The sequence below is a fragment of the Myodes glareolus genome, chromosome 6 (genome assembly GCF_982192425.1).
Source record: "Myodes glareolus chromosome 6, mMyoGla1.1, whole genome shotgun sequence".
Classification (NCBI taxonomy): Eukaryota; Metazoa; Chordata; class Mammalia; order Rodentia; family Cricetidae; genus Myodes; species Myodes glareolus.
Genome location: NC_142031.1, coordinates 89,333,284 through 89,344,961, shown reverse-complemented (window position 1 = coordinate 89,344,961; position 11,678 = coordinate 89,333,284). Strand labels below are relative to the sequence as shown.

The following is an 11,678-nucleotide window of genomic DNA, read 5'->3' as shown; positions in this document are numbered from 1 at the left end:
GAACTGGACAAAACCAAACAAACAGAAGCAGAGACCCATTTGCATTCACACTCAGGAATCCCATAAAAACACTAAACTGGAAGCCATAATCTATATGCAGAGGACCTACAGGATAAAAAGAGAGAAGAAAAATTGAATAAAATTTTTAAAAAAGGAAAATCCCTAAATCCTTGACACAGCATTATGAGACAAGGAACCTCCAAAGATGCTGCTGAGTTCATTTCCTGTTGACCATCTACTGCTGGGCATGCAGTCTTCCCTTAAGAGTGGTTTTTTCCCCCAGTGAGATTCCCTTGGAGGAATCTTTCATTTTCATTGGTAAGTGGGTATCAACTGGAGATAGCTTCTGGGTTAGGAATGGGGTACATGTCCGTTTTTCCTTTCAGCTCTAGGACCTCATCTGGTGCAGATCTGTGCAGGCCCTGGGCATGCTGCTTCAGCCTCTGTGAGTTCATTTGTACATAGATCATGTTCTTTTAGAGGGCCTTGTTTCCTTGGTATCCTCCTTCCCTTCTGGCTCCTACACTCTTTTTGCTTCTTCTTCTACAGTATTCCCAGAGCTCTGTGATGAGGGATTTGATGGAGAGACATCACTCTTACGGCCGAGTATTTCAAGGTCCTTCGTTTTCTGTATAATGTCCAGCTGTGAGTCTCTGTATTTGTCCCCATCTGCTGCAGAAGAAAGATTCTTTGATGGTGGCTGAGCAAGGCACTGATCTGTGAGTACAGCAGAATGTCATCAGGAGTCATTTTATTGCTTTTTTTTTTGCCAATAGCATTTATTTTTTCTCTAGGTTCCTGGGCTATCTAGTCTCAGGTTCTTGGTTACACAGGTATTGGTTACCTAGGCTATTGTGGGAGTAACTTCCGCTGCCTCAACCAATAGTCGCTGAAATACGAGCCTACAGTGCAGCGGGGAGCGACTTCCGCTCCGTCAGCCAATAGCTGCTGAAATACCAGCCCACTGGGGCGTGGTATATGTCTCTTTTAAAAAGAGAAGCATATCCGGATCAGGCCCTCTTGGTTCCGGCTCTTGGTTCCGGTGCTTGCTCCTGGCTCCTGCTCCCGGCTCCTGCGAATAGGCTCCCTTCCTGACGGTTTATGGTGTATGTAAGTTTTACCCCCCAAAATAAATAACCCCTTAAAACATAACTGGTGTGGGATTGATTCGCCGATACTAGGCAGTATCAAGTTTGGGCTCCATCTCATGGAGTGGGCCTTAAGGTCAAATCGAATATTGGTTGGCCATTCCCCAAGCTTTGTGCCACCATTGCACCAGCGTATTTGGTAGGAAGGACATAATGTAGTACAACGGGTTTGTGACTGGGTTGGTGTTTACCATTCTCCTTTGGTAGCCTGTAGAGCACCTTCCTGTACTGCACAAAGACACTAGAACGCAGGGATGGAGACTGATACCCAATTTCTCTTTCTTTCTTATTAAGTATTATGTACAATACATTCTAATATGATTGTCAGTTCTTAAATTGTGCTCTTTATGTTAGAAGAAGACTGTATATAACACAGGTGCCTTCCAAATTTCAGCAATTTTGATAGTTGGTGAGCATCACTGTTTGCCATGACCACACCGTTTTCTATTTTACCCTCCTTCCCTCCATTCCTCTTCTGTTCCTTTCTTCTTGTGATGCTAGAGGTAATACCCAGTGCTTTGTATATGTTTGGAAAATGCTCTACCAATGAACTGCATCCATAGCCCCAGTGCCTTTTTCTATCATATTGTTTAGTTTAACCATTTAGATTTCTTTAAATTTTTGTCATTTGGAGTTACTGATGCTCTCTAATTCAGATTATGATCATACTTTCATTTGTTTTTGTCCTTCTCATTGAATGAATCATCCTTTCTTATGTTCATTAGATAGACAGTTATCCATTTAAAATTTTTATTTATCTGATGATTACCTAAGAGTAATTTAAGTCTCCATGTGTGCTTAGTTTTCTCTTTCACAGAATCTGATTTTATGTACATTATCTTCCCCCTGGAAACTTACTGGCTCTAACTCAGATTGCCTGAGTTTCAATCATGTATGTGTGTGCACATATGAATGTGTGTGTGTGTGTGTGTGTGTATGCTCAGGTAGGTGTACATCGGTATTTGTGAATGCTCCTGAGTCTTTGTGGATGCCAAAGGACAACTTTAGATGTTGCTCATCAGGGGCCACCTATTTTTTTTTACAGGGTCTCTCAGTGACTTAGAACTTTCTGGGTGGCCATTAAGCCTGAGGACTTGCCTGTCTCAGCTTCTCCAGCATGGAGATCACAGGTGTGGACTGTCACTCCTGGATTTCTTACGTGAGTTCTGGGGATCAAACTCAGGTCACACAATCATAGAGTGGAAGCTCTTTGCTGAGTTTGATTTTAAAAAATGGTTTTTTTTTTTTTTTTTTAGCTGTATTGGTATTTTGTGTGCAGGTATGTCTGTGCATTGCCCAAAGAAGCCAGAAAAGGATGTCAGATCCCCTGGAACTGAAGTTACAGACATTGTAAGTTACCATGTGAATGCTGGAAATTGAACCCAGGTCTTTTGAAAAAGCAGCAAGAGGTTTTAACAGCGGAGTCATCTCTCCAACCCCTGCATTGCATTTTTGTCTTAATCCTGCCAGCTTACTGGACTCAACTCCTGGTGTTCGACACCCTTTTGTGGAAACAATGAAATTATTTTCTCACTGTCCCAGAACTCTGATTAAAATATGCACTCCATTCTTTATAGATGAATTGTTCTTTCTACCTAGAAGCATTTAGCCATTTCTCCTGGACTTTAAAGTTCCTACAATTTCCCCTTTTATGTCTGGAGTTTGGATTCTTTTCCTTCTTTCTGTTTTGTTTGGATCTTTGTATGCACTATGAGTTGTAATAATCTGGATCATTTCCCCTTTAATTTCGAGAAATTGTCAGTCATCACTTCTGTTAATTCTTTCTGTTGCTTTTGTTCTCACTCAGGAGTCCGTGCTGTCAGTACACAGAGGGTAACACAATCATCTCGTGTCTTGTCTATGCACTCTTGGTAGCTCACATTTGTTGCCTCCCTCATCCCTCCCTGGGTCCTGGAATGGTTGTTTTCCTTGTGTTTCAGCTGCTTATGATTTCCCCATAAGCTTCTATCCAAGCTGCTCTTTGGGGCTCTTCAAAATTCTTGTTTCTGAATCATGCAAGCAATCCTTGATCACATCCTTGCCTTGAATTCTCACTCTATTTCTCTTATCATTTTTTCTCTGTTAAGTGGTATTACTTACCATCTTTTGTGAATATCCAGAGGGAGGCGCTCTAGATCAGGACCCCTTTAAAAGCTTGCTGTTGAAGGTGAGTTGCTCTGCCTTCCTACCTTCTGGATCCCCAGGAGTCTCTTAATGGACTTCACATTACACTCTCCCAACACACACAGGGTTTGTGCAGAAACTTGCTCTGTAGACAAGACTACTATAGATCTTGAACTCAGAGCTCACCTGCCTCTTCCCCTGCAGGGTGCTTAGATTAAAGACATCACTCCTGGCTTGTATATTAACTTTTTAATACATGATGTCCCTTTTGGTTTTGTATCTACTTGGTTTTATTTGATTTTGCTTCTTCAGGATTGTGTTCTGGACAGCCAGCAGCCTGGACTGATCCTGTACTATGCCACAATGCTTTCTTTATACCATTGCTGCTTCTCAAGTGGTGCTGCTCATCTTGGAAAAAGACCCTGTACAACATGACTGCCTTCCCAAATCCAGCAGTTTTGATAATTGATACACATAGTTGTTTAAATGATGGGCACAGCCATCACCATCTCTGGGGACTGCTGACATTAACGGTATGCTACACGACAGTTTGGTGCACCTGTGGCACATGGAGTTGGCTTAGATTTTCTTTCCACGATGAACCTGAAAGGCCAATAGTCACCTGGCAAGGGTGTAATTCATGTCTGCGAATGGTGGCTTCTCTGAGTCTCCCTCTAGCAATCCCTTCCAGTCTTGATGATTTACAGGGGAAGTCACATCTCACAATTTATGCTATTTTCATAAAAAAAGTTTAAATTGAATTTTGCTTTCATTGATTTCCACAAAGTCAGGCAATTCCCTTCAGCACTGTAAATCTGCCGCTCCTGCCGATCTGTCGCTCAGGATGATGAAGAGCGAGGCAATCCCTGTCCTTCCCACCTTTGCTCCACTTCCTCCTTTTGTAGGACTTCCTGTGGGCAGATTTCCTTGCATATCTCACCACTGGCCTTGTGGAGCAGTAGGACACCTTGAGAGAAGGAGAAAAGTAGATTTAGGCTACAGGTTAAATTGTTCTTCTTTCTTTGAATTGTTTCCTTAGATGTGCCTGTTGAAGCTCTGAGTGAGAGTTAATTAATTTTACAAAGAAATTTTTTCCTCCCTTTGCTTTTAGAAATACCTATGGAAGTCTGAAGGACAATTAACTTAATTCACAGAAGAGGTGGTATTAAGTACTGAAATTAATCATCAAGAAAGCATGTGAAAATCTCTTTGTGGAGGTCCTTAGAAAACAGGGTATATATTTCTCTTGCTGAGGCGACTGGCTTAGAGATAGTTTAAGGATGGTGAATTGAGATGATATCTTTTATAACTCTACTTGAGGCCCTTGATTGAAACTGCTCTTTAATTATAGGTAAGAAAATGTAGCTTTTTTTTCTTCAAGTGCTTTTGTGTAACTGATATTTCTCAGGGAGATATAGGCAAAGATGAGAGGAGGCCTGGGAAGATGGCTGTATCCCCCACTGTACCGCCAAGGCACATTAACAGGGGGCCTCGGAAGGCAGATCCATTCACCACTGTGCCACCAATGCACACTCACAGACAGCATTAGATAGCAGCTGCAGTTACTGCTGTCTCTCTAATAAATATTGACAGATGGCATTGGAGGGCAACTGTATTCACCATTGTATCACTAATACCTTAAAATGATTGTAAACCATCTAAAGATTTACATTAATCAGTTTTTCTCCTATCTCTCTGTAGTGGTTTTTTAAAAAAATGACTTCCCCCAAAGAGAGTGGGGCAATTAGGAAGTGTGACTTTGTTGGAGTAGAGTGGCCTAGTAGGAGGAAGTGTGTCACTGTAGGGGTGGACTTTGAGGTCTCCTTTGCTCAAGCGATCTGCAGTGTGGTAGACAGTTCACTTCCTGTTGCCTGTGGATTAAGATATAGAACTCTCAACTCCTCCCCCAGCACCATGTCTGCCTGATGATGGAAGTTACAAAATAATCCCACAGTAGTGCAGAATTACGTGTAATAAAGGGTTATTCATTTAGGGGTAGACTCACAGATCACAGTCCTATGTCACAGTCCTCTCTGCACGAACGACCGGGGAACAGGAACCGAATCTAGTAGCTGGAAGTCAGAGTCGGAAACGAGAGAGCAAGTGCATGCTTTACAGCTGGATTTATAGTATAAGAGACCATGCCCAAGTAGGCTGTATCTTAAAGGCTATTGGCTGAAGGAGCTCCCACAGCATTTGCCTGCATGCTGCCAAGTCCTACCATGATGATATTGGACTAAACCTCTAAAGTAGTATGACAACAGCAGACGTCTCAGCTTCAAAAAGCAACTTCAAGGTGAAAAGTCTTCTTTGGCTTACAGTTCCAGGTTATAGTCAGTCCTTCACTTCAGGCAATCTCAAGTGGCCATTGTGTTTGGTGTTATGACTTAACATAGAATTTTAGGGGAACAGATGTTCAGTGTCGGTAATAAGTTTCTTCATACACTCCTAAGAAAAGTTAGACCACACTCCCATTGCTCTGTTTCCTCACCTTGAACCCTAGTGTAGAAGTTTTATCCTTTCACTGTACCAGATTCTGAGGTCCTCGGAGTCAATACCTTTGTCTTTATTCTTCCACAATAATAGCCATTTAGTGGCTTATTGAATGACTGTCTGCTTCCCCTGCGCACATGGCTCAAAAGGATGAATCAGGAATGGCATTTCGGTTCCCCTGTGGTGCAAAGCTTTTTAGGATGTATTTTAACTCCCTAGTAATGATATAAATGGCAGCCCTGGAGCGATTTACTGACCATTTTCTACTTTTATTTTACTTGGGGTAATGCATCCCTTGGGGTTCTCTTTGCTTTTAGGATGAATACACAAGGCAACGAATCTCGTTACTTCTATACAAACATGCTTTATCTGGCTATGAAAAGTGTTGCTTTACCGTGGGATGAGAATAAAAGCACACTTTGCTTTCAAATTTATTTTCAAAACAGCAAAAGTGGATTCCTGAAAATTTAATGCTATTTTTTGAATTGATATTACATTCCAACTGCTTTAAACTGTGTAAGAAAACCATGCAATAAAGTTCTTCTTTCTATTCTGCCCAATCCCCCTTTTCCATGCCTCAGATAAGTATGTGTGTGTATGCATATATTTTCCTGAGACACTTTATGCACTCACAATCATATACAAGTGTTCTTTATCACCACACTTATGCAAATGACAGCTTGATTCACACAGTTTGTTCTGTTTGCTCTGTTGTTTAGTGTATTTCAACAATGAGACATCTTTTTCATAGTTTAGCACCTAAACTTACAACGAGCCTTACATTTGGTGTATCTTCTACTATTGTCAATGAGCAGGGATCCAGGTGCTGCTGTCAATGCATGTGACAAAGGGAGAATTGCAGCTTTTTGATGTTATGGCAGCAGACAACTGAAAGACCACACTGGGAGAAACATCAGTTCCAGGCCATGTTTGAAGTTCTTCCAGGGTTTTTTTCTCATAGACATTAAGACAGTGGTAGCACAAAAATGACTCGTGTCAGTATTTTAAAACATATCTGAGGTGGTGATGGGCTGTCATATTTCACAACAAAATTTGGGTTTCTAAAACCTCAACCCCAAAAGTGATTCAGAAATTTTAAGAAATCCTTTTCGCATTTTGTTTCCTCTCTCTTCTTTTTATGTGTACCTAGTCATGATCAATAATAAAATTCTTTGGGTTAATTTGAGAGTTCTTAGTTTAAAATTACAACTGGAAACAAAACATGCCATGACTTGAAATGATTGTAATATTTTGCTCTTCATCAAAGATACCATTCCACATAATAAATATGTGGTAATTCACTGCTCTCCCTCCTGGTGGTGCTGTTTCTGGTTGCTTTTTGTCTTTTGCTTTTATAAAAAATGTTATAGTGGATTACCTTGAACTTGGATAATATTCTACTAGGGTTGTAAGACCAATTCCTAGATTTGCATACGGATTTAATGCTTTCATGAAGGAACTGACAGGGTGGTTCAGAGATAAAGGGCAAATTCTGCTCCTTCAGAGGACCTGGATTTGGTTCTTCTCAGAAGGTCCATGATAACTCACAGAATCCTATAACTTCAGGTCTAGGGTATCTAACTCTCTCTTCCTGCCTTAGAGGGCACTGCATGCATGTGATACATGTACATACACCGACAGGCAAAGGCTGACACACATAAAGTAAAAATAGATAAAACCATCTTTGATGGAGCTCCCTAATTAGTGTGATCTCCACAGATTATGGGGAGAAGCATTACTGCTGCTGTTGTAAGTGAGTCACCCCAGTTAAGTGTTTTCCTTGTAAGAATTGCTGTGGTCATGGTGTCTCTTCACAGCAATAGAAACTCTAATACAGGTAGAAAGAGAGAAAAAAAGTAGCTAGGACCCTGCTCTAACCTCCTTAAGTGAATGCATGGGTAAATGAACAAGCACACTCATGTGCATGCGCCACTTAAGACACACACAAACACACACCACACACACACCACATAAGTGCATACACACACACAAAAACACACACAGCATGCACACAAATACACACACCATACACAAACACATACACCACACACACAGCACACAAGCACACACACAAACACACACCACACACACCACATAAGTGCACACACACACACAAACACACACACACCACTCACACAAATACACACACCATACACAAACACATACACCACACACACAACACACAAGCACACACACAAACACACGCACACACCACACTCACACACCACACCACACAAGCACACACACACATGCACAAACATACACACACCACACACACACTACACAAGCAAGCACACACACACACCACACACACAAGCACACACACACATGCACAAACATACACACACCACACACACACTACACAGGCAAGCACACACACACACACCACACACACAAGCACACACACAAACACACACATACACTTTTCTTCCTATTTCAGATCCTCTTTCTATCTTAAAAGTAATGTGAGTGTGAGTGTATTCCTAGCTATTATTCTTATTCTTATTACTTATGTTTATTGATAGGTATTTCTGCATGTGTATATGAATACAGACATCTCTTTATAATGGAGTTTACATAACATCATAATATTACACACAATATTTGGTCCATGAATATTTCACATAATGACTTAGGGCTTTCAATGTGAATACATGTATATATAGATCATTCTTCCTGGATATTAAACACAGATAGCTATTAGCAAACCTACCTATTAATGTCAATATACTTTTCCTATGATGCATATGTTATTCATTAAATTTTGAGGAATTATGAGAGTATAGCTTCACACTAAGGTAGACACACAACATAGTAATTAATGGCATGGATTCTGGTGCTGGCTCCATAGCATTTGGGTTCATTATTTGCTCTTTATTAGGTATGCAACCTTGATCAAATTACTCTCTAAACTTCTCTTTGTCTTGTAGGACAAGCCTAAGGATAATGCATGCCTGAAGTGGTATCTTAACCCACTTTGTACTGATACTTAATCAGTACTTAATACTTAAGGTTTTAAGGAATAGAAAATATTTCCCAGAGTTCTGGAGAACAGGAAGCTCCAGATCATTTGCTGAAGGCTGTGCTCAGCTTCCTGAGGGAGGGGTGCTGTGTCTTCACCTGGCATGGCAGGAGGCAACAGGGTAAGAGAATGCCTCCATAAGTACTTTCACCCCACCCACAATGGAAAAGGACTTATTATTAACTATCTCTCAAGTGCCTTACTCCTTAATTTTTCACAGTGGTGACAGACAAAATTGGGAGAGTCTGTATTCAAGCCACAACAGTTGGTGTGAGGATTAAGACACAAAGAACAAGCTGGAGAGTTGGCTCAGGGGTTAAGAGCACTGGCTACTCTTCCAAAGGACCCCGGTTCAATTCCCAGCACCTACATGGTAACTCACAACTGTCTATAGCTCGGGTTCCAGGGGATATGACACCCTCACACAGACCAAAAGCACATAAAAAAGAAATTACTTAAAAAAAAAGACACAAGGAGCTTGCACTCGTGAGAATGAGATCACTGAATGCTACCTATTACTGTCATTATGTCATTACAGCCTATAGTCTGAGAGGCTTACATGTTGAAAGTCTATTCTTGGAGAGGAGAAGGGAAGAAATAATTGTAAGCAGAAAGAGAAAAGGAAGAGTGAGAGATTCCATTCAGGGAGAGGAGAAGAGGTAGAGATAACGGGAAAGAAAGGAGGCAGAGAGAGAAAATAATGATACCCAGAAAGAGAAAAGGAAGAGTGAGGGAGCAATGGATGGCAGGCTGGTTGAAGGATGCTGGAGAGCGAAGAGGAAGAGCAGATGATGAAGAGAGGCTGGGCACATAGGTGGAGATGGGAACCTGCTTCTGGGTTTGGGGAAGACCTGATGTCTTGCACCGGCTGGTCCAGATGTCCCTTGTGACAGACTATCACTGTGGAGCGAGGCCTATGTTGTAATACTCTCAGTTCATGGCATGTTGCCCTTCAAGAACTTTATTCTATTTATTTGTGTATTAAATTATTTTTTCTATTCCTTTTTCTAACTTGGGTTTTCTGCTGTTAAAGGAGAAAAGGGAGCTAATTAATTTTAAATCAACAAATAAAATTCTATATATTGTATACAGCATGTTTTGAAGTACACACATATTATAAAATGGCTAAGTTGATGAAATTATCAGAAGCATTACCTTGAAAACATTTCCTTGTGGTAATGACACTAAAATTTTACTTTCAGCAATTAAAAAGGCAATATTTGTTAATAATAGTCATATATTGTGCCATAGCTATTTTGACCTTATTCCTCCCAAATACAACCCCCTTTCAGCTACTTGTAGTTGACACTCTATCCTCCCCTTCTATAATTTTATATATTCATGGGATCATGTTTTTAGATTCTTGTGTCTGGATCATTTTACTTAATATAAAGTCCTTGGTTCACTCATATTGCTGCAAATACAGGGTTTTCTCTTTTAAAAGGCTAAACAATGTATCAATGTGTGTGTGTGTGTGAGAGAGAGAGAGAGAGAGAGAGAGACAGAGACAGAGAGAGAGACAGAGAGAGAGACACAGAGAGAGAGGTTTTATTGCAAATGTGTGTGGTATGTGTGTATGATGTATGTGTGTGTATGTAAATGTGTGTGGTGTGTGTATGTGTGTGAGTGAGTTTATTCATGCATCCCTTCAAATATGGTTGGTCAAGCCCCATACTGTTTATTGTAGTGACCCTTCCAGCTGAGATTTCCATCATCAATGTGCCAGGGTCCCATTTTCTCCATATCCCCACCAACACTTGCTATCTTTTGTTGTTCTGATAGAAGCTGTTCTGTTAATATCTCACTGTGGTTTTAACATGCATTTTGCTGATGGCTAGTGATGCTGAATATACTTTCATACATTTCTTGGGTGTGAGTTAAGTTTTACACATGGTCTAAGATGAGAGCCCAACTTCATTTTTTTCTGCATGTGGATATCCAGTGTCCTCAGAATCATTCATTAAGGAGACCATCTTGCAAACTTTGCTGAAAATCAATTAATCATAAATTCATGGGTAAATTTCTTGGATTTATGTTGTTTTCCATTTACCTGTATATATGCTGTTTTGAGTATAGTAGCTTTGTAATGAATAGTCTTTTTTTTTTCTCTCTCTCAGGGTTGCTTTGGATACTTGAGGTCTTTTGGTTCCAAGCAAATTTTAAGATTCTCTTTTTACTATTATTTTTTTTGACAGGCCTCACTTTGTCACTCAGGCTGCTGCGAACTCATAATCCCTGTCTCTGCCCCCCAGGTGCTGGGAAGAAAAGCATGAGTCTCCACCATGCCCACTTCTTAGAACTACATCTGTGAAGAACATCAAGGATGATTTCAGAGGAATTGCACTGAATCTACAGTCTGCTTTGGGTGGCATGGACATTTTATCAGTATTGACTCTTACAAACTGGATGTGGCGGCATACACCTGTAATTCCAGCACCTATGGGGCAGCGGTGGAGTGATTGTGAGTTTCAGGCCAGCTTGGGCTACATAGTGAGACCAGATCTAAAGCAAAAAACCAAAATAAACAAAAAAGGAGAAATATCAAGTATTAACTCTTGCAGTTCACTAATTAATATTTGTTCCTTTGTTGATTTCTATTTTTAAAGCTTACTCATCAATGTTTTTAGAGTTCTGCGTGCAGGGTTTTCAACTCTGTGGCTAAATACTTAAGTATATTTCTTTGCATTGTTTCCTACTATAAATTAATTTTATATTTTCATGATTTATTGTTGGATAGACCATTATTCATATAAAGAAACCCCAGTGATTCATTTATATGTTTTCTTTGTACTCTGTACTCTTTTTAATTGATTTTTATTGAGCTCTACATTTTTCTCTGCTCCCCTCCCTGCCACTCCCCTCCCTTTGAGTCCTCCCCCAAAGTCCCCACG

The 11,678-nt window shown here is 40.4% G+C and overlaps 1 long non-coding RNA gene across 1 annotated transcript; it reads left to right on the top strand.

Annotated features, from left to right (window-relative positions):
- The first annotated feature begins 1,004 nt into the window (after positions 1–1,004).
- On the top strand, positions 1,005–11,339 carry LOC146894331 (uncharacterized). The gene is made up of 4 exons (XR_015738000.1): positions 1,005–1,110; positions 2,194–2,307; positions 2,405–2,498; positions 11,040–11,339. It is a non-coding gene; the product is annotated as an uncharacterized LOC146894331 (long non-coding RNA).
- Positions 11,340–11,678: the final 339 nt, after the last annotated feature.